Raw genomic sequence first — 23,242 nt, forward strand, 5'->3', positions numbered from 1 at the left:
TTTCTTTTGTTAATGTATTGTATCACATTGATTGATTTGCGGATGTTGAACCAACCTTGCAGCCCAGGGATAAATCCCACTTGGTCATGGTGAATAATCCTTTTAATGTACTGTTGGATCCTATTGGCTAGTATTTTGGTGAGAATTTTTGCATCCATGTTCATCAGGGATATTGGTCTGTAATTCTCCTTTTTGATGGAGAACTACTTAATTTCTTGCTCTCTTTTCTGAGCTACATGCTCTTCTTCTTTGCAACATACCTTTAATAATTACATGATCATGCTATATATATATATATATTTTTAGATTTTATTTATTTTTTTGACAGAGAGAGATATAGCGAGAGCAGGAACACAAGCAGGGGGAGCGGGACAGGGAGAAGCAGGCTTCCTGCAGAGCAGGGAGCCCGATGTGGGACTCAATCCCAGGACCCCGGGATCATGACCTGAGCCGAAGGCAGACGCTTAACGACTGAGCCACCCAGGCACCCAGATCATGCTATATATTGTTAACCAGAGTTTGTAGTTTATAAAATTATTTTTCCAACTAGTATTATTTTAATGCAGTAACATTCATTATCTTTAACTTTCTGTTGAGGATCAAGATGATACCTAGAATATTAGAATTCCATATGATTAACAAAAACACTACTCTAAAGTTCTGAAGGTTTTGCCCCAAACCCTCTTGATTCATGGCTCACAATTCAAATTTTACTTTGTATATATTACCAAAATCCTTATTTAATTGTATATACTTGTGTTGAAGAATATTAGTTTCTTAGAGGCTCTTGGATAAATACCTTAATGCTATACAAATTCAAACTTCTAAAAGCCAATTTAAAATATTAGAAAACACAACCAGAGTATATAAAAATGAAATATAGTAATTAGTGGAAAACACATCTTTAAAATCTACTTGGAAGCTTCAAGGAGATTTTTTTCTGTAGATTTGAAACATTTCCAGATTATCTGTCTTTGCTAGAATTTATGAGACAAGTTTAGAATTAGAACAATTTCCACTGAGATCACAAGGTTTAGAATATATTTACAATAAAGCTCTAGATATTTTCATTTCAGTACAGAAATCATAATCCTTGCATGAGATGAAATATGCCATGCCCCCATTCCTGATTTTGCATTCTGTAGGTCTACATATGATTGCATTAATATTAAGGCAAACCCAAAATGTTTTATATTTTCATTATATGATGTGCTTTTCAATCATCTTTTGGAATTTAAAAGGTATTTGATACTAAATTCCTACATAAATTATACATGTTTATAAAAACAAGATTCAAAAATGAATATTTTATATCAAAAAAGGGATTTAAGATGAACTGACTCATTAAGATGAGATTTTGTCCATGTCCTGTAGCCCTTTCCAGCACTTCCAGTCAGGAAATTGGGGTACTTATTTCTTCTTGTCCCTTGGACTGAGGAATGCCAATAGGAAGTCCATGTAGTCTAGAGATGAGTATGCCCCAATTTTTTGAGGTTCTAATGGGGAATATTCACAACAAAAGTACACTGACAGGCTAGATCCCTACCTGAAAATGGTAAAGCCTTTCTGAGCTGAAAAAGACTCAGATATAGAAGATTCTCAGGCAGCAGAGGGAAGATGAGTAGAAAAGATAAGGTTTTCCTAGGAATGCACTCACCCTGCATCCTCTTATCCATCTCCGCCTTTCACTGGGGGTCTGTATTGCCTTTTCTTCTTTGGGGTCTTGCTGTCTCCTTGGGATAAAATCTGAAAGTTAGGGGCTCTGGACTCTTCTACCTTGAAGACCAACAGATCTCATTCTCTGTCATCTTGCTGTTGCACTGCAGGCAAGGTCAGAAAGTGGGGTAGAGAGCTCCCCTCTCTCAGATTCTTAGTTCCCCCAGCTGTGGGATAACATCTTTTCATAGGTGGGGCTTAGACATTTTGTCTTTACCAGAGAATCCTTTTCTCCTAAGGGCTTCAGGTTTGGAACTTAAAAGCCAGAATGATTGGCCAGCTAGTTGTTTTCTACTCTGCCACATGCCTCTTCTGAGACAATAAGCACAGAGCAACTACTTGCATTCTGAATGAAGGGAAGGGAAGGAGGAAAATGCCAGGGGGAATCCACCCCCACCTTCTCAATTAATAATTAAAAAAATACTATCATAGTCACACATCCAGGCACAGGCCCTTCAGAAATGAAGGTTGTAGGAAAGGATCACATCTTTGGAGGACAGTGCAAATCTAAGTTGTATATGGGCCCCAGAGATCCTGTAAGAACAGTGTTAGAGGGAGTTCATTAGATACAAAAAAGGAGGAAGCACATCAGGGGGCCATTTTAGGGAGAATTCAGGAAGACTCCTTGCTTCTAAATTTAGAAGTTGTATTTAGCATCTCAATACTCTAAAATACCATTTATCTCCTCTGTTGTATTTTTTTTCTCTTTGAAAATATTGGTGGAAAAAGAGAAAGAGGATTCCCCAGCTATTGGAGAATTTTTGAAAGAAAATAAACAAGTTTTCAAATCTCATCCCATTCATCTAGTAACCTTGGGAGAGAAGGTGGGTGAGTTATTTTCAACTAGTGGGGACCTCCCCCCCAAACTCTCCCAATGTCCACTGTCAGATCATGTGCCTAGAGAGAAGACAGAAAAGATGACGATGTAGACAGGGAGAAAGTTTTATTTCCACCACAGACCTTTTCTTTCAGCTTTGTGATCAGGGCTGGGGAGGCTGGCAGACTGTGGCTCCATGGTAGAGGGAAGTAGGCATCTGTAATCAAATCCTGTGGTAGGGGAAGAGGTATGATGGCCCCAGAAAAGAATGTGCAGTGCATAGTAACACAGGGGAGGAATGAGCCATGGCTAGCTTGGTGAGAATGTGGTCATTTACTTGGCAGTGGAACTGATCAGTGTATGGTACATTGCATGTCTCTCAAAAAAAACCCCCCAAAAACAAAAAACAAGCTTGATGCTCAATTATAGCCACATCCTAGAACAACAATGATAAACTGGAAGTTAATGAATTAAAACAAGAAAAAATCCACCCTCAATGCAATGAGGTAGTAACTATAGCATCTCAAAAATATTTGGGTAAGAAAATGATTCAAGGACATTTAGGCAAGTAGAGTTGCCAACTGACTAGATTCTCTTCTCATAACTTTCTCAGACTCCAGCAGACTGATCCTATAAATAACTCTTTATTTTCTACTTTATTTCAAAAGATGGAGCTAGACCGTCTCAGACTACCTACATAAAACAAAAACAAAAACAAAACTGGTTAAGAGAGCTTGCTAGAGGTCTGATAGTGACCTCTATGAACCTATTACCTATTCCAAAAAAAGTAAAACCAATGCCACTGGCCTGACAAACAGAACAAAATTGGAGAAAGCTCTTCCAGAAGCTCTTAGGCTACCATGTGTGGAGTGGCATTCACACAGGCTTACTAGTCCAAAAGCCTATTAAAATCACAAGCATTCACTGTGTGTTTAGTAATTATGGAGCATGCTTATGCTAATGAGACCAGATTTACAGATTAGCAATGCATTTTAATGATTTAATTATAATCCTGAAGTGATATACAAGGGATGAAATTGTACATTGCAGTGCTGTTACTGATTGGAGCTGCTTTGTTATTATTTTTAAAGGTGTGCACACATATGTAGGGGGAGAGGGAAGAAATTTATAAGAGTTCTAGGAATGCTCATGTAATAGATCCCTGGCTTATAATAAAATAACTAGAGCAGAAAAACTGCAGTACTCTAAACTCAACAGAAGGGATTTCTAAGAAGTGTTTAGTTTCTGAAAGGATAAACTGAGTAAGGGGTCATCTACCTCCAAATGCCACCCCTTAGTAAAAGCCAGTCAGTGAAGGATTTTGTTGAAATTAGTATTTAACCAGTGTTAAGGCATAGTAAACCACTAAGAGTCAAAGACAATGTATTAGTAAATAGCTTTTAAGAAAGTCATTTATCTGAATCGCTTATTTAGCTTTTACTGTCATTTAGTTGAGAGCACAATCTCCAGGGGAGACAGAAAGCATGACAGAGGTTTAGCAGAGAGAAAAGGAGAAAGAGTTGCAGAATGAGGTCCTGTTTAAGCCTTCCCTGGCTTTGGGTGTCACAAAGCATGATGGCATCGGGGCCAGGAAATGGAAACAAAGATAAACTTTATCCACTTCCCAATTTGACTGTGGTTAGTCCTATTATTCACTTCACCAGGAAACCTGAAGCTAGAGAGATAATCCCTTTACATTTTTATAACACTTTCTAAGTTTGTAATGAGCTCTGTTTGTTATCACGTTGATCTTCACAGAACCCTGTGAAGTTATCAGGGTCAGGTTTTATTATAACCATCTGGCAAATAGCCACCTGCATTTTCATCTTCTCTTTTGTGGTGGCTCATTCTTCAGCAAGGAAGAGGCTCAAGGAACTGGTTAGGTACTTAAACTGCCAACTGGAAACAAAGAGAACATTTACTATACTATCTGGATTACATTAAAAAACCTGCTTTATTGAGGTATACTTGACATACATAATAAGACTGTACAATTTAAAGTGTACTATTTGATAAGTGGTGGTATGTATATATCTGTGAAACCATTACCACAATCAAGATGATGAGCATATTCAATACATCTAAAAGTTTCCTCATGCCCCTTTGTAATTCCTCCTGCCCTGTCCTCCCTGCTCTGATTGTTTTTTCTTTCTTCTACTTGTTTTGGGTTTTATGTGCTCCTCTTCTGGTTTCTTAAGGTAGAAGCTCCGGTCATTGATTTGAGATCTTTCCTCTAAAATAAGCATTTAGTGCTATACATTTCCCTTTAAGTACTGCTTTGGTGGTAACCCCAACCATGGTTAGGTTGTGTTTTCATTTGGTTCAAAATACTTTATTTCCCCTTTGAATTCTTCTTTGACCCATGGGTTATATAGGAGTGTAGTATTTACTTTCTAGATATTAGGGAATTTTCCAGATACTTTCTGTTACTTATTTATAATTTAATTCCATTGTGAACAGAGAATATAATTTTTATGACTTGAATCTTTTTGAAATTTATCAAGACTTGTTTTATGGTCCATAATATGGTTATCTTGGTAATGTTCTATGTGTACCTGAAAATAGTTTGTATTCTGCTATTGAGTGGAGTGCTCTATAAGTATCAATTAGGTAAAGTTGCTTGGCAGCGTTCTTAAAATATTTTATATCATGATTTTCTGCTTAATTAATTCGTTTTATCAATTGTTGAGAGAAAAGATGTTGAAATCTCTAACTATAATTGTGAATTTATCTATTTTTCCTTGCAGTTTTTTCAGTTTTTGTTTCATGTGTATTGAAGTTCTGTTATTAGGGACATAAATATTTAGGGTTGTTATGTCATCTTGATGAATTGACCCTTTTATCATTATGAAATAGCTTTCTTTATTCTTGGTAATATTCTGAAATCTAATTTTCCTGATAGTAATATTGATACTCAGCTTTCTTTTGATTAATTTTAACATGATACCTACTTTCTATCCTTTTACTTTTAACCTGCCTATATTTACCTAAATTTATGCCTATATATTTAGATATGAAATGTGTTTCTCATAGGCAGCATGTAGTTGGGTCTTGTTTTTCTATTCTATCTGATGATCTTGGCCTTTAAATTCAGGTATTTAGACCATTTACATATAATGTGACGATTGATATAATTAGGTTTAAATCTATCATCTTGTTATTTGTTTTCTATTTGTCCCATCTGTTCTCTGTTCCCCTTTCCCCTTTTTCTGCCTTATTTTGGATAAATTGAATATTTTTATAATTCTGTCTTTATTTCCTTTGTTAGCTTATTAGCCATAACTCTTTGTTTTATCTTGCTGGTTACTTTTGAGTTCATAGCAAATATCTTTAATCACAGTGTACCTTCAAGTTACATTATACTACTTCATATATGATATGAGAACTTTATAATATTTTATTTCTATTTCTCCCATTCTTACCTTTGTGCTTTTATTGTCATACATTTTACTTTTGTATATGTTATAAACCACACACTACCTTGTTATTTTTGTTTAAATAGTCCATTAGCTTTTGAAGAGATTTTAAAAATAAGAAAAACCCATATATTTACTATAAATACCATTCCCAGTATTCTTTATTCCTTTGTTTAGATCCAGATTTCCATCTTGCATCATTTTTTATTTTCCTGACCCTTACCAGTGGTAAGGAGGACCTGCCAGTCTCAGAATCAGGCTCCTGAGGAGGAGGAGTAAATAATTCTTGTTGCATATATAAAAATCAAGGTTTGGTTTCAGGGATAATGCCCTTCACGTATGTGGTCATAGACTTTGCTTTGGAAGAGTGGGGAAAGTCTGAACTCTGTTCAGAGGGGTCAAGATATGATTACCTTAATGGAACAAAGCAAAGAGCCCTGGATGGTTATGAGAGAAGAAATAAGAAGTGGGTATACAGTGGCACCTTGGAACTTTGCCTCCTGCCAGAAGACTTGGCCTATAATGGTTCTTTCTGATGTGGCCCATTAGGGAACGCTTCATCAGATTCAAACATGGCAAGATATTTATGAGCAGTGTAATGGATGAGTTTGTAAAATTCAACCGGGTGACTGATATGGGTAATATTTTGGGTGTATGGTATGGTGTGGAATAGGACAGAAGAAATAGGAAGCAAGCTCTCTGCTAACCTCCTACAGGTTGTTGCACTAATCCAGATTGAATATGATGAGGTTTGTTATGGCACTGGCAATGGAGAACAAGGAAGTTCGTATACAGAAGATAAAATAATAAAAAAAATCCTTAGACACTAATGTGATGTGAAGGGAGGGAACAGAATATTTGAGGGTGGTTCTCAAACATTCAAGTGTATGTGTATGTGGTAATTTCCAGGATGCCATTTGAATTTAGTAAGACATTTTTTAAAGATTTTGTTTATTTAAGAGAGAGAGAAAGAGAGAGAGAGCATGAGCAGGGTGAAGGGCAGGAGAAGCAGACTCCCCACTGAGCAAGGAGATGGATGAGGGACTCAGTCCCGGGACTCCAGGATCATGACTTGAGCTGAAGGCAGATGCTTAACTGACTGAGCCATCCAGGCGCCCAGTAAGACTTTTTTTTTTTTTAAAACAATAATGGTCTCCAGAAAACCATTGGCTTCCAATATGGTTACTTAAGGTCATCAGATTCAAACCATATCCTTGGCTTTTCCTTACAGACAGAGTTATCCCCAGTTTCCATTCTACCCTTCTTTGACAGTAATACAGTTATCAATTTCTTGTTGGGCTTATGGATGTCCACAAAAAGAACTTCTTTATTGCTGTCAGATGTAGCCATTTTATGCCAATGGGATGACAGTAGAACTTTGATGCAGTTTTGGGAAACTTTTATTAAAATTGGCACATTCTTTTTTCTTCTTTTCCTCCTCATTCAGTTTCTGGATGAATATGAAGTCCCTGAGGACTTAGTGGACCACAGCTGCAATTGCAAGTTTTAGATTGCCTACCTCCAGACTTTCATGTAATAGAGAAATGAACTTCGGTTATTTGGGGTCTATCTTATAGCCAAACATAGTTTTAATTGATACATCTAGGTTGCTGTATGTTAAATTTTTTTTTAAAGATTTTATTTTTTTTTATTTATTCATGAGAGACGGAGAGAGAGACAGAGGCAGAGGGAGAAGCAGGCTCCCCGCGGAGCAGGGAGCCCGATGCGGGACTCGATCCCAGGACCCTGGGATCATGACCTGAGCCGAAGGCAGATGCTTAACCGACTGAGCCACCCAGGCGTCCCCTGTATGTTAAATTAAGAACAGTCCACACACCCCTCTATCTAGTCTAGCTCAAAAAGCATTGGCTTATAAAAAGAAAGAAGCTTTCTTAAGTGTTCCCATGTAAATACTCATCCTCACCTCATGAAGATGGGGGAAAAGAGAGACACTTTTTTTTCCCAGTAGAGTATGTATTTCTCTTCTGTCAGTGATTCTCCAGAATGAATTCACAGAAGGTGTTAAATGATTTATTGAAATAATACATGAACTTTCAGAGATAACAGGCTTTGGAGGAGGACTTGTTGCTGCTTGGACAATCCCTATAATCATATTATTTGATGTAATGGGATGAACAGCATTTCGGAACAGAGCAATTCCCATGATACTTGGTGTATTAGTTTTCTACTACAGCAAGTGGTTGGCAGAATAATGGCCTCCCAAAGATGTCCACATCCTAATCTTCAGAACCTGAGAATATGTTACCTTACATGGCAAAGGGACTGCAGATGTGATTAAATTAAGGATCTCTAGATAAGGAGATAATTCTGGGTTATCTGGGTATGCCCAGTGAAATCATAAGGTTCCTGATAAGAGGAAGGTGGGAAGGTCAGAGTCAGAGAAGGAAGTATGATGAAAAAAAAAAAGAGGTCAGAGAGACAGACAAAGTGTTGAAGACAGAAGAAGGGGTCATGAGCCAAGGAATCCAAGTGGCCTCTAGAAGCTGGAAAAGGCAAGGAAATGGATTCTCCCCTAAAGCCTCCAGAAGGAACACAGCCCTGCCAACACCTTGATTCTAGGACTTTTGACCTCCAGAATTGTAAGCTAATAAACATGTGTTGTTTGAAGGTACTAAGTTTGTGGTGAGGTTCTGTAGCAGCAATAGAAAATTAATAACACCATGTCACAAATTACCACAGAGTTAGTGAGTTAAAACAGCACACATTTATTATCTCAGTTTCTGTAGGTCAGAAGTTTGGGCATGGCTTAGGTAGGTCTTCTGTACAGTTTCTCACAAAGCTGCAATCAAGGTGTTGGCCAACTATATTCTCATCTGAAATCCTGACTGGGAAAAATACATTTCCAAGATCATTCAGTTTGTTGGTAGACATAATCTTGCAGCTATTTAACTCAAATTTTTGTTTTCTTACTGGCTGTGAACCAGAGGCCACTTTCAGCAACTAGAGGCTATCTGAAGTTCCTTTTTAGGTGGCCTTTTCTATAGGCTTCTTTGCAACATGTGTGTGTGTGTGCACATATGCACGTGTGTGTGTGCACACGTGTGCGTGTGATCACAGAGTGACATCACATCCCTATTGCTATATAACTATATCTATAACTATATAACTATAGCTGTAACTATATATATATATAAAATACATGTGTGTGTATAAATACAATGTAGCCTAATCATAGAAGTGATAGCCCATCACCTTTGCCATTTTCTCTTACTGAGAAGCAAATCATGAGTCTCACTTACACTCAATGGGAGAGGATTATGCAGGGTGTTAACATGGGGGCCACTCTAAGCTCTATTTACTATCCTTGGCATTAAAAATCACAATAATTAATCAGTCCTATTGGCTGCTATCTAGTGAGATCTGGAATTAGGCAGAGAGCTTTGAGCTTGGCAGAGATGGGAAAGCTAAAGTACATGAGAACATATATATGTTCCTCAAAATACTTGTGCTAGAATGTTCAAAGCAACCTTATTTGTGACAACTAAAAATAGGGAAACTACCCAATTCCCCTTAGTGATGGAATGGATAAATAAATTAGTATTACTTTGGGTGAATATATAATTAACAGAAATGGGAATGAACATTTAAAACTATATCTGACCCATCTGAATGAACCTCTAAAACACAATAGTGAGCAAAGAAACTAGACACAAGTACATACTCTAGGATTCAATTTATATAAAACACAAAAACACAAGAAATTCATCTATGCTGGTAGAAGTCAGCATAGTTGTTATCCTTGGATGATAGTGACTAGAAGGGAACTGGAGCTTTTGGGATGCTAGCAGTGTTTTAATTTTTAGTCAGGGTATCAGTTACATGGATGTGTTTAGTTTGTGAAAATTCACTCTGCTGGACACTTAGGATTTGTGTATTATCTTGTATATATATTATGCCTCAATCAAAAGCTTTTCTTAAATCCAAACAGAAAAGAAAAAAAGCCAAGGTTTTGACTGGTGGGATCAAGTGAGAGATGTGAGAATGGCCTAAAGGCAGCAGGAACTAGAGTGGAATGGCCAATCCTTTTAGGAAAAGGGCATGGGATTACAGTCAGGGAGCTGCATGGAGTAGGCCCTGGGCACACTGTCAGGAGGTATATAGTGTTCGTCAAGCCCTGCATTCAATCCCCAGTGGAGGTGGCCTTGAGGGTGCTGCTGTTTACAGCTTCTCCCCTGTTACCAAGGATACTTTTTATTTTTAATTTAATTTTTCTTTATTTTTTAAAGTAGGCTTCATGCTGGGCCTGAATGCCTTGAACTCATGACCCTGAGATCAAGACCTGAGCTGAGATCAAGAGTCAGATGCTTAACTGACTGAGCTACCTAGGCACCCCAAGGATACTTTGTAAAGCAAACTGTCTATGGATGGGCAAAATGGAACACCCCTTCCCCCCCCACACCCCCGCCCCCCCCGAGGCCCCTGATAAACTAGTAGTGTGACTTCGAGGAGCCTTCTGTGCCTATGAGAAACCTATCTTGGCTGGGTTCTTGAGTGGCCTGTCTTTTTGTGAGCTCACTGTAATCTGTCAGCTGACGCTAGGGGAAAGCAGCAGGGCCTAAAATGGGAACAAAAACTCACAAAGACTTTCTGAGGCAATAAGGTGCCCCAAAGGAGTATTCTGGTTTGTGGCTTCATGTCACAGGCTTCTTCTTGGCTTTCGTGAACCTTTTATTTACTTTTAGGACTCTACTTCCTACTGGAGTCCAGAGGAAGCAGCAAGAGTATGGCAGAAAGCCAGAGTCCTCCACAAGTGAGCTCTTTATCTTCCTTCTACAGAAGCTCTGTGCAGAAACAGCATCTCAGTCTGTCCCTTAAGCTGCTTCATTGTCAAAGGCTCAATAGAATTCTCCTTCTGAACAAAGGGAGATACATTTCTTTATCTTTCTAATTAATGCTTAGACTTAAAAATTGTGTTTAGTCTGCAGCCTAGAGGATGAACCACCTGAAAAAGAGTATTTTTCTTTGGAAGAAAAAAAATGTTGATGCCGTCTCTACTGTATGGATTTTTACATCAGTCAGGGAGCTTGATAAATAGAGATTCAGAAAAAAAAATTCCAGGGGGTGTATTCTGCCCCAGACTAGACATTCAGGCTCCAATTCCCATTAGCTAGCAGTCCAGTGGGTTGAAATGGAGCAAATGCAGATCACTGTGAGCTACACTAAATGTGTGTTACACCAACCACTGTTTAATATGTGCAATGCTTTCTGCCTTCACAGTTATGCATTTTCTAGTCTTGTGCCAAAAGACCAATCATCAAAATATAATGTGCTGGTGGGGAGCAGAAACAAGTATAGAATGCATTCAAACTTTCTGTCTCCCAGATCAATTCTAAATTGACCCTGCTGGCTTAGGGAACTCAGTATGTGGATCTGCTAAAGCTTATCTCCTGAGTAAATCTCTTTTTTCCCTATTTCATCCTTCTCACCACAATCTGTCCCTACTCTTTCTGCTTTTTTCTGTCTCATTGCCTGTCTCCTCCCAGCTTCTTTCCAGGTGATTGGACTGTGACGCTTTCCTTGCCACATCTCAACATGTGATCATTTGAATATCTTGCAAGAGCCACAAAAACAAGTAAAAATTAGGCTACAGTACCACTAAATGATTAACATTTTATCCTGATGAAATAATGTCTCAAAATAGTTTAGGAAAAGACATGAGATCTTTGTAACATGCATGGCCAGAGAATATTCTAGAAATTGAATAGCTGAAGGCTTGTATTCCCTATGTATTGTAAAAGTGTAACCTTCAACTATGAGAGAGACTACGAACATAAAGTGATAGGTACAGAAGAGAGAGAGAAGCCAGATAGCAGAGCAAATGTTTTATATTCTGTTGCCTTGGAAAATAGGAGAGATTTTTTTTAATTCATGTAAGGTTTGTATTCCTTAGATTCTCTCCCGAGAACAAAAGATCCTCTCCAGAGCCAGCAAATTCATGTTTTATCCAGAGGCATTATTATACTTTGTTGCCAAAAATTCTAGTCTTGCCTTCTTCCCTTAGATTAGAATCCCTTTTCTCCAGAGAACCTGGCCCAGTGTGGCCCTTCTATACCATTCTTGGTTAGATGCTAGGAGTTACCCTATGCACACTTTTGGCTTAGGCTTTCCTGTTGGTGTCCATCACTAAAGCTCATCTGGTTGAGAGGTTTGGGGCATGAAGCTTCATGATCTAACACAGCAACACTGACTAACCAAGACACACAACTCCAATGAGGAAAGAGAAAGGAAGTTGATAGAGGAGTGAGTAAGGGACTTTGTAGAAAAGAAGCTGCAGTCCATCAACCTTGGAAGCAACCCCAGAGCCTGCACACTGAGGCTCTGCCCCAGAGGAACTGTTCTATTTTTCTTAACTGTTCCAGATCAGCTCACTTTCTGTATTCACCCCTGTGGAATTTTGTTTGCTTCAAAAGACTTTCTCTTGCCTGAAGCTTCTAGTTGCAACTTTTTAGTTTGAATTTTAATGGTGACCATCACACAGATTCTGCCATCTCAAGTCCTCTCATTTGGGAATTCAAAGCTATGAGGTTGCATGAAACCTCTATATGAAGACATTAATACCACCGTCCCCACTAACTGAAGCATTATAAAAAAGAAAAAAAATTGAAGGGGCAGTTAAAGGAGACAGTAGGGAAGACAGATGTATGGACAAATATAGCATTCCATCCCCTTTCACTCTCCCCAGCCTTTCCATTTTTTTTCTATTTGGCTGCAAGTCTTGAAATGATCACTAGAGTCTGTAACCACAGCCTCCATTTCTGCAACCTCCGCTCCCCTCTCCTCCCAATATATATACATACAACAACCTCCCTTTGATTCCTGTTCATTGTATTACCCCATTCCTGAAAATTCCATCATCAGTCTCTCTGACAAACACCCAGGGGAAGGGAGTATATCTCACTGGTCCCCGAGTCAGCTCTGACTACTCCCCTGTGGCCTCTTCTTGTAAGATACACTCCAACTATTCCCATTCAGGTTTCTCTGTGCCCCATTGGCCCAGCCTTCTACTAGAATTCTCCTTTGTTAGTTTTTAAAAGCAACCTCTTTGCTCTGATAGACAATCTTGTATATCTCTCCTTTACAGCCCTTTTCTTTATCGTGGAGTCCCAACAAGGTGCACAGCAATAAATATTTTTCCTCATTAACATATCTCTTGACATTCAGGGCCAGCTGTAAATAGAACTGTGGAGTATTTATTGAGCACACACTATCTTCCAGCATTATACAAGTGTTATCTCATTTAAGCCCTGAAATGACCTTATGAAGTAGGCATCATTATTCCTGTTGCATAGGTGAGGAAATTGATATCCAGAAAGGTTAAATAATTTGTCTAAGATTAAGTGACAGAGTCAGGAGTCACAACTAAGGCTGCCTCTTAACCAGCTCGCTACAGAGGTGAATTGGCAGAGTCTGTCCTGAGTGATACTGACTAACCTGTTCATTTCCCCCACACCTCCTTCTCAGTTCCACTCCAGGTGCCTGGCGCTGTCAGGTTTCACCAGGACCCTCCTGGCATTGTGGGAAGTGATTTTTTAAAATCTATTTCATTTCTTCTGAAGGAATATGGGAGCTAGAAAAAGGCATCAGGGAGATAAATCTCCAGGTGGGCTACTTCATCTTAGTTTCCCAGCAGGGATGGATTTTGAGGCAAGGAGGTGTTCTTTGTTCCTCAATTCATATGATAGACATGAGTGCCTACTCTGCTCATATGTAAAAGCTAGGCTAGAAACCACATTTCACATGTTTAAAAGCCTTACAGTTTGGGGGAAGAGTTCAAAAAGTGGTATAGAAGTACTGTATTGGTGCTTCTTCTCATGCTTGTTGGTACTCTGCCAATTAGCAATGCTCTAAAATCTTAGGGGAGACTCCCTGTGCTCTTTCATGATATGTCTATGCTCCCATATCTTTTGTATCTTTGTGTTTCTACTAGAGCAGCCATTCCATTCTCTTGTATTTTCTATTTAGTCTATTTCTCATTTCTCCCCCGTACCATAATCTTCTTAAAGCCTGGGAACCACATCCCATGTAGTTTAGAACAGTACCTCACTTTATTTTTTTTTAAAGATTTATTTATTTATTTGAGAGAGAGAGAGAGCGAGAACGAGAGAGAGAGCAAGCCTAAGCAGGGGGAGGGGCAGAGGCAGAGGGAGAGAGAGAATCTCCAGCAGACTCCCTGCTGAGTGCAGAGCCTGTTGCAGGGCTCATTATCATGACCCTAGATTATGACCTGAGCTGAAATCAAGAGTCAGACCCTTAACTGACTGAGCCACCCAGGCGCCCCAGAACAGTACCTCACTTAAAGTAGAGGCCCCATACATCTTTGTAGAATTAAAATGAAGTCAAAAGGATGAATGCTGTTTGAAACTTCAGATCTTGGTGTTGGCTAAAAGGAGCTCCTTATGTGTCATAAGGTAGGCTCTAGCTACAAAAACAACATTGATTCTCCTTTTTTCACTTGTCCTTCCCTCTTTCTGACTCCTTGATTTCCTACTTTTGCCTCCCTCCATACCAGACCATCTGATGTGAGGCACAGAGCAGGCTGGAAAAGATAAAGAAATCCGAAAGTGAAATCTTGGCATGGAAGCAATGTGCTTTGAATCAGCTCTATACATTAATAATAGGAACCAGTGAAGGGGCATTCTTTAGGATGAAAGGAAAGTCCTGAGATTAATAGCTGCTAGGTTCCTGATGGATACAACTGTCTCTCTCTGGGCCTTGGGAAAAAACAAACAACAAAACAATTCCTGCATTCATCTGTGATCATGGGCTCAGAGAGATCACAACACAGGGAAAGCCTCCAAGAGGAGCTTCCTTAGTGTGTTTCCCTTTCCTGGGTAGCTGAGCCCGTGAGTAACTGGGGATTATGGTAATTGGGGGTACACAGAGGTTTACCAAAGCCTCAGTCAACTGTGCATTTGTTTCCAGTGTTGGGGGACAAGTGGTGGTACAACTGCAGTTGGGTCTTACTTTTATTTGTCTATGTGCTAAAAGCCCAGGAAGGAAAGCCATATTGGGAGAATCACAGCTAACAAAGCAACCCTCAGTCGTCTCACAACATGGTGGCTTAGGTATGAACATACATGACATTTATGGATATTTTAATGAGTGTCTGAAGTGTAGAGGCGGTGAGAGGTACAAGTTGGACCTAGCTGCAGACATCACGTGCTCTTGAAATGGACAATGTAAATGCTGGCACAGATCTTCAGTTGGTATTTGCTTTTGAAGTACAAGATGCCTGATGAGATGCATGGAATTCAGGGCACCACATTTTATTTTTGGTCCGGTACCACACTGGGTTCTGTTTGATAGATAATAGAAAGCCTGTACCAGTGCCCTTTCATTCTTTCCCTAGAATATCCACCATTCCTTTACAGATAAGTTAGAAAGTAAAAGCCTAGGTGTAATCTCTCCAAAGTCCACCACTACATAGTCATCATAATAATATTAATAATGCTATTGTTATGAATCACAATAATATTCACAGAAAAGCCTAATATTAGGATAACACTGAACTAGGGTAGGGGTGCAGAAAACTTTTAAATTTTGTTTACACTCCCATTCTCTGCCAGGATCCTGATTATCAGGAAGTCAGAAAGGCTTTGAATGGCCCTCTATCTATGGCATCCCTTTCTTTCCCTTCTAATTGGAAATACCTGGGTCACACACCCATGGCTTGGACCCAGTTATATCTTCTCTGTAAATGAGGGTAAAGGTGGGATAGGAGAAGAATTTGTTTCTTCTATATGATACATAAACATCAAGAATTTAGGATTTTTGAAGTTTGGCATGGGTAACAAAGAGGAGTCCTGTCATGGCCTAGTTTGAAAATCAATGGATGAGAAAAAGACAAGGGAAAAGATGCTATCAGAGACAACCAAGGGAAAAAATTGAAAGTTGCAACACCAGCTAATTTATACTATCTCCTGTGATCTTTCCTCCACCACCACCCCTTGGTCATACGTCTGTTGTATCTGGGAGGGAGACATATTTAGTGGAAGGGGACTGGGGAAGTGGGGCTTATAAAATCTTTGTGAAAGCCTCCTTGAAACATGCTTGAAGTGTAAATGTTAAACATTTATGATGTGGGGTTTGCATTGTGTTGATAATATTGTCATAGGTTCTTCTAGGTCAGTTTCTGTTCTCTGATTTCATTTGCATTTCTTACCCCAGGATCCTAGATGCCATGGCTATAGGGGCAATGGCTCCTGGTTATGGTCAAACTAAATAAATCTGGATCATTGCCTCCTCTCTCATTAGTATTATTTAATTGTCCAGATTAAATTAATTATGGTAATTAATTTAATTATAATAAACCTAACCCAAGATTAGAATGGAGTTGGTGGGATAAATGCCCCTGAAGAATTATTAGTACATTGCTTAGGCCTCTGTGCCTGACCTTGTGACATGCTGGTTTTGTCTAAAGGGTCTATTGATCACTTCACCTACGGGGTGCAATGTCTTCTCTCTAGAAGATAGATCCTTTCTGATTCCCTCTTTAATTTGGATCCCTGTATGTTTATAGTTTGCTTGTTTATTCATGTTGCCCATGCAGATATCTTATACTGTACTAGTCTTCCATAGCTAATCACTTTGATAGCCAAGGTTAGGGCATTTCTTGACTGCCCAGAGTGAAAGTTTAATTAGATACCTAATCAGCTGCTGTGCTTGTAGTCTGACATGTTAAAAATGTATACTCTACCATTATTATAAGGGTTGTCTAAACATAGATATTGCTTTGGACCTTTAAACTTTCTGATTGATCTATAGAAGAATTTTTTGTATGGCACAAGTTTATCCCCAACAGATGGTTTAGTAAAAATCAGCTTTTAAACAAACATGTCACAATTATTTTATTCTCTGCAGCAGAACTCCTACTGTTGATGAACCCCTAATTGGAATTGGTTCTGGCAAGTAGTGAAAAACGGAGACATACTGTGAGGACAGAAATCCAAAAATAGCACAATAAGCAATACAAAGGACCAGAGTGGTCCTACCTTGTGTTTTCTTTAGGCCCCCTTTCTTTCCTTTCATATGAAGGAGACCATTTGGCCCCAGTATAATCCCAGTATGTGGCCAGGAGATGGAAACACTAATAGGTATCCAAGCTACATCCAGGATGTCTGATGAGTTCTTTTCTGGGTGTGCTGGAATAAACAAGGTCCCAAGTTCATCTCTCCTTAACCACCTCTCCCTAATACCCAGAATTCCCATTGCTAATGTATCTCCACAACTTCCCTGCTGAAACTCCAACAGTCCTAGAGAGGAGTTTCATCAGTAGTAACATCAAAATGGCTAAAAATTATTGGACATTTGCTATATATGGGTTCTGTGCTAAATGCTATATATACATCATCCCATTTAATACTGGCAAAACCTCTGAGATCTATACTATTATCTCCCTGGTTTGCAGATGAGAAAATAGAGGTACATAGTGACTGAACGACTTACTCAAGGTCAGTTAGCTAATAGGGGATAGAACTGGCATCAAAACCCATCTCTGTTTGACTTCTAACCACTATACTACTAATCTGACATACATATGTGTGGTCATTTAGCCATTAGTGCCCACTAATATATTAGGCTGGACTCAGTTATCAGATTAGCAATCACTCACCTCTGTGCCTGATTTAATGGCACACAGGACAGAGGGGTTTTAGAATGAGGTCTGAGTGTGGTGTGTGTGTGTGAGAGAGAGAAAGTGTGAATAGAAGGATAAGTTCACAGCAGTGTTCTACTCCTTACTGATTGAAGTGTAGTACTAGAAAATCCAAGACGGTTGCAGGGAGGGACATTAGTAGGGGCATTATGAATATCCTTGAAATTAGGTTTTATTAATGGAGATTTCTGATAAAGTGGATTTACTGCCTCAAAGATTGTAAGCAGTGCACTCTTCCCTTTAAGCACACTGACTGCCTCATTGTTGGCTGCGCTGAAACATGTAGTTTGCAAAATCTAGCTATGCTAGATACAGCCACCAGCCCTTGCTGGGGGAAACAATGCAGTCTCAGGTCCCAGGGGATGCTGCAGTGAAAGAACCCCAGGTGGTCTGCAAAATTATCAGCTTCTGAAAGGTAGCCTTTTCTCTGAGCTGGGGGCACCAGGCACACTTGGCTTCTAACTCACCATATGGCATGCGTTACTGGGCCGGGCTGCTCTGCTCAGTCTCTGGTGTGATGTGGCACTTAATGCTGTGGAATTATCCTTACTCAATTAAAAAAAAAATACCCTGGTCTAAATCCTCATCTGTTACTCCCCGCCAGCCCCCCTGTCAGTCCCCGAGGCACTGCATGTATTTTCTGCTTTGCTCCTTGCTTGTTCTTTCTTTTTACTTTTCTTTTTCTAAACCTTTTCCCCTCTGACTTAACAGTGCCCGAGAATGGAGCATGGCTGCACACATTGGGCCTGGATTCTCACAAAACCACTGATCCCTGAGATATGACCATTCCTTTTCTGAGGAAGGCTTTTGGTTATTTCTTTCCAGCCATATTTTTCAGGATTTCACTCTGATTAGAGTTCTTGAAAGCAACAAACAAAACAAAACAAAAAAGAAAAAAGAGAAGACTGAAACTAAGGTACTCTATTAGGAGACCCAATGATTTTTATCTCTGTAGCTCCTCACCTTCTGCTTAGTTCTTCTGAGTCTCTAATCCCATCTGGTCACTGATTGTGCTTACATGTTAGTTTTTCAAATAATCACTTTCAGTGTTTTTATCACACTGCTATCCTGCTCAGGAATTTCCAAGTGTGTGGGATTTCCTGAATCTCCCCTATGCATCCTCCACAAAGCTTGAAAGTCCCAAGAATTTAATGGTGTCTCCTGAAGGCCCCAGTGAACAATGCAAATGGTTCCTGGGATACAACCTGCATGGATTTATGAGCATTGGTCTATCTAGAGTTTGTATCAGGATTACTTGGGGAGCTTGTTACAGTGCTTATTCCTTAACCCTATCCTAACTCTACAGAATTAAAATTGCATGTGTGTGCATGCAAGTGTGCAGGGGGGAGAAGGGAGTTAGGCCCAAGAAGCTGCATTTTAAAAATAAGCTCCTAGGCAGGGGCACCTGGGTGGCTCAGTCCGTTAGGCATCCAACTCTTGATTTTGGCTCAGGTCATGATCTTAGCGTCATGAGATGGAGCCCCATGCAGGGCTCTGCACTTAGCACGAGTCTGCTTAAGATTCTCTCTCTGTCTCCCTCTGCCCCTCTCTCCTGCTCTTTCTCTACAAATAAACAAATAAAATCTTAAAAAAAAAGCTCCTAGGCAGTGCACATAGCAATTTGAGAACTTTTGTCACAAGGTTCTTAAGCAGGGAAGAACCATGATCAGATTAAAAAAAAAAAAAAGGAACCGGCAACAATGTGGAGGTTTTCTGGCCTGGGGCAAAGTAAAGATTCAGATAAGAAAAGCAACTTAAAAAGCTGCTGTAGAGTGCGCAAAATAACAGGTCATCCGTGGGAAACCAGTAGAAGGTTCTGCTTTTAGGTGCTAGGAAAGAAGTTGGGGGTGCCTGGGTGGCTCAATCGTTAAGCATCTGCCTTCGGCTCAGGTCATGATCCCAGGATCCTGGGATCGAGCCCCGCATCGGGCTCCCTGCTCAGTGGGAAGCCTGCTTCTCCCTCTCGCACTCCCTCTGCTTGTGTTCCCTCTCTCGCTGTGTCTCTGTCAAATAAATAAAATCTTTTTTTTTTTTTCTTCAAAAAAAAGGAAAGAAGTTGGAAGTCTGGAATAAATGGCTAGTTTCTGAAATTCCACCTCAGGCCTCTCTCGTAGCAGTTGCATCCTTTATTTAAAAACTATTTTAGAGGGCTGTTCATTCACCCTTGTCCATCATAAGGAAAGAGCTCACTTCTCCCATTTAAACCAGAGCTAACAGGTATAACATTCCATCTGTGTAAAGGGTTGTGCTACTGAAGCAGTGGATCCAAATATTGCCTCTCAAAATGTGATCGTCTGATCACCTGCATTAGAATCAGCTGAAATGCTGGCCAAAATGCAGATTCTTGGGCCTCACCTCGGGCCTACTGAATCAGAATGGGAGCCCCCAAATCTGTGTTATAACCAACTTTCCAGGTGACACTGATACATAATAAAATTGAAAAAGCAGTGTTTTATAGTATTTGTATCCTTGCTCCTCCTGGGAAATTGTCTCCATCTCTACCTGTGGAGATCTTGCTTCTCTGTATAGTGCCAGCCTTCCCTGCTCCACTTGCCCCAACTCCAACAGACACAACCTCTTCTGTTGCTGTAAAGATGGGAAATATGGGAAACATCATGGCTGGGGTAAAGGGGAGAGTTGGGGAACACCGAAACTGGAGGTGGTGGAAAGGACCCAGGGTTTGTACTTAAAATTTCTGCAAGTGAGCTGAGGTTGCAAAATCTACAAGCAATTCAAGTAACTCTGATGACCACTGACACTCAAAGCACTGCTTTAGGGCGCCTACACGGCACAGTTGATTAGGTTCTGACTTGGTTTTGGCTCAGGTTCTGATCTCAGGGTCCTGAGAGTTAGCCCTGCGTCAGGCTTCCTGCTCAGCACAGAGTCTCCTTAAGATTCTCTCTCCACTACATCAAAAACTAATGATGTATTGTATGGTGAATAACATAACATAATAAAATAAAATTTAAAATAAATAAATAAAATCTAAAAAAAAAGATTCTCCTCCTGCCCCTCCCCCCCCTCAAATAAATAAGTAAATCTTAAAAAAAACAATAAAAAAGAACCACTGCTTTAAAGGATACACTGTATTTCGTTCATATGATCTCAAATTTTTGAAGCTGGTTTTATTTTCCTAGTGTATTATCACTTGGTGGATAGCACAGTCCCTATTTTTAATTACTCTTGGCTGAAGTAGGGTTTTCTTTCATGTGTTCTAAACTACTAGTTCCCAAACTTTAGTGTACATACAAATCAAATGAATATTTTGTTAAAATTTAGATTGTGATTCAGTAGGTGTGGGGTGGAGCCTGAGGTTCTGCATTTCTAACAAGCTCCCATGTAATGCTCTTTCTGCTGGCCCATGGACCATATCTTAAACCATTTTTCCAAGTTTTAAAGATGTGCCGCTAATTCAGGGATAGCAAATTCCAATGTCTTTACTGGCCAGGCCAGTAAGTAATTATAAATATGTGAAACTACAAGAAATGATATGAATAGGGCACGATAGAACCTGTAGACATTTAAGCACACATTTTTAAAACACACTGGCCTGGTCAAATGGTCTACAAAGTGCTTCCAACTGAGGTAACTTATTTGCAACCCCTTTGCTAGTACAACTATTTTAAAATTTGTCAATAAGCATTTGTTTTCCCATCTACCCATTTTATGGATTTTTAGATTTCAACCACAATCCATTTTCACTCTTCTTCTCCCCACTTTTAATTGGTACTGCTTGATGTAAGCAGTTTTAAAGGTTATTATTTTAAAATGCGTGTCTTATATAAATAACCAGGTTTTAACTCTTCAAGGGCAGGAACTGGGCCTTGTTTCTTTTGTCTCCCCTCAATAATGTTCAGTTCAGTGTTCAGCTCACACTGGGCACTCAGTCACAGATGACTAATTGACTCACTGTCAGGACCAGGACAGTACTTCAGAAGACAAGTGAGTTCACTAGGACGGCTGAGATTTGGAGATAAGGACCACATCCTATGTGATCAGCATACAGTTTCTCCTAGTTTGAAGTAGGGAAACCAGGATTTAAAAAAATTTTTTTCCAGTATTAGAACATAGACCAGGCTTACTCAACTGCTATTGTTTTGAATTTAGCAGGATGTGTTGTGTTTGTAGCTTCTGGACTTACTGGATCTGCTATTTTTGCTGCTCTTCATTAAATAGATTGTTGATAAGTAAATATACAAGTTGCTATGCAAAATCGCCCTAATTTTCTTGTGAACTTTCTTCCTGCAGCTTGTGGAAAGGCATGTTACTTCTCCATATTCAAGAATATTTTAAGTACTTGCAGCTAAATTGTGCTAAACCAATTGTCAAAACTTGGGAGTGTACCATAAAAGAAAATTGATATAGATAAAATCAACTTGTTTTCAAAAATGGTCTCCTGTTTATTTATATGTATGCAAATATATCTGTATGTGGCATAGATATACACACACATTGTGTTATGGCTTAAAGATTCAACTGGAGTTAATAATCATACACAGGGAAGAGCTATTAGCAAATTAATTAAGAACCTGTCAGGCTATTATATAAAGTTATTTGTTAGCTTAAAGAGGAACTCTCCCTCACTGAAAATTGTGATTCTATAGACTATTAGCTGACCTCTGCTAGAAAAGAGGCTTCTCTTCAAATAAACAAAAGGTTGTAGATGACTAGTCAACCAGAGTAGTGTAAACATGAAATGAATTGAATACTTTTGGTTATGATTCTCTACTTTTTCATTTGTTTAATAACTATTGATCAAAAAGCCTTCTATGTGTCAGATGTAGTACTGGGCACAGATGAACAAGGGGTTATGATAGTGAACAACTCATTCATGTTTCTCACCTTCTTGAAACTTACATTAATTCCAAGTTGTATCATCAATGTGTATATGTGTGTCTTAGTCCCTTTGGGCTGCTATAACAAAAATATCGTGGACTGAGTGGCTTAAACAAGAAATGTTTCTCATAGTTCTGGAGGCTGGAAAGTCCAAGATCAAGGTGCTGGTAGATTTAATGTCTGGTAAGAGCTCTCTTCCTGCTTCATAGATGGCTGTTTTCTTGCTATAACTTCACATGGCAGAAAGGGTGAAGGAACTCTTTAGGGTGTCTTTTATAAGGGCACTAACCCCATTCGTGAGGGTTCCACACTCATAACCTAATCACCCCTCAAATGCCCCACCTACTAATACTATCTCCTTGGGGGTCAGGTTTCAACACAAGAATTTTGGGGGGACACAAAAATTCAGTCTATTCCAAAGTGTATTTGTATATTATAGTAATCATAATAATCTTAGATATCTTCTTTATACAATCAAAGAATAATACAGTTAGATGATGCCTTAAAAATGACATTTAATTTATTCCTTCATCCTTTAGGTACCTGGAAGAAGTTGCGTGTATGTTACAGTCATTCTGGTTGATGAGCCCCACTCCTCTCTCCTGGGCACTCATCATTTCTGTCCACACACATCTGACAGCTTTGAACTACAAGCACCGTGTACTTGTCTGTATACTTTTTCTTTTTCTGGTGTCTTGAGCCAGCATGACCTATGCTGGGGAGTTAACACATCTCTCTTAACCGTGAAGTCAGCTCCAATCAAGAACTGATAGGAATTGGTAG

The 23,242-nt window shown here is 39.3% G+C and overlaps 1 long non-coding RNA gene across 1 annotated transcript in view; it reads left to right on the top strand.

The window, feature by feature from the left end:
- The window catches only part of LOC145717785 (uncharacterized), a 229,667-nt gene that overhangs the window by 17,564 nt on the left and 188,861 nt on the right, over nucleotides 1-23,242 (top strand). Inside the window, exon 2 of the long non-coding RNA XR_014141199.1 lies at nucleotides 7,397-7,482. This is a non-coding gene — a long non-coding RNA (uncharacterized LOC145717785). The remainder of the gene's footprint in view (nucleotides 1-7,396; nucleotides 7,483-23,242) is intronic.

Source organism: Leptonychotes weddellii, chromosome X (assembly GCF_054177405.1).
Source record: "Leptonychotes weddellii isolate Sample4059 chromosome X, ASM5417740v2, whole genome shotgun sequence".
In the NCBI taxonomy this organism is placed as follows: Eukaryota; Metazoa; Chordata; class Mammalia; order Carnivora; family Phocidae; genus Leptonychotes; species Leptonychotes weddellii.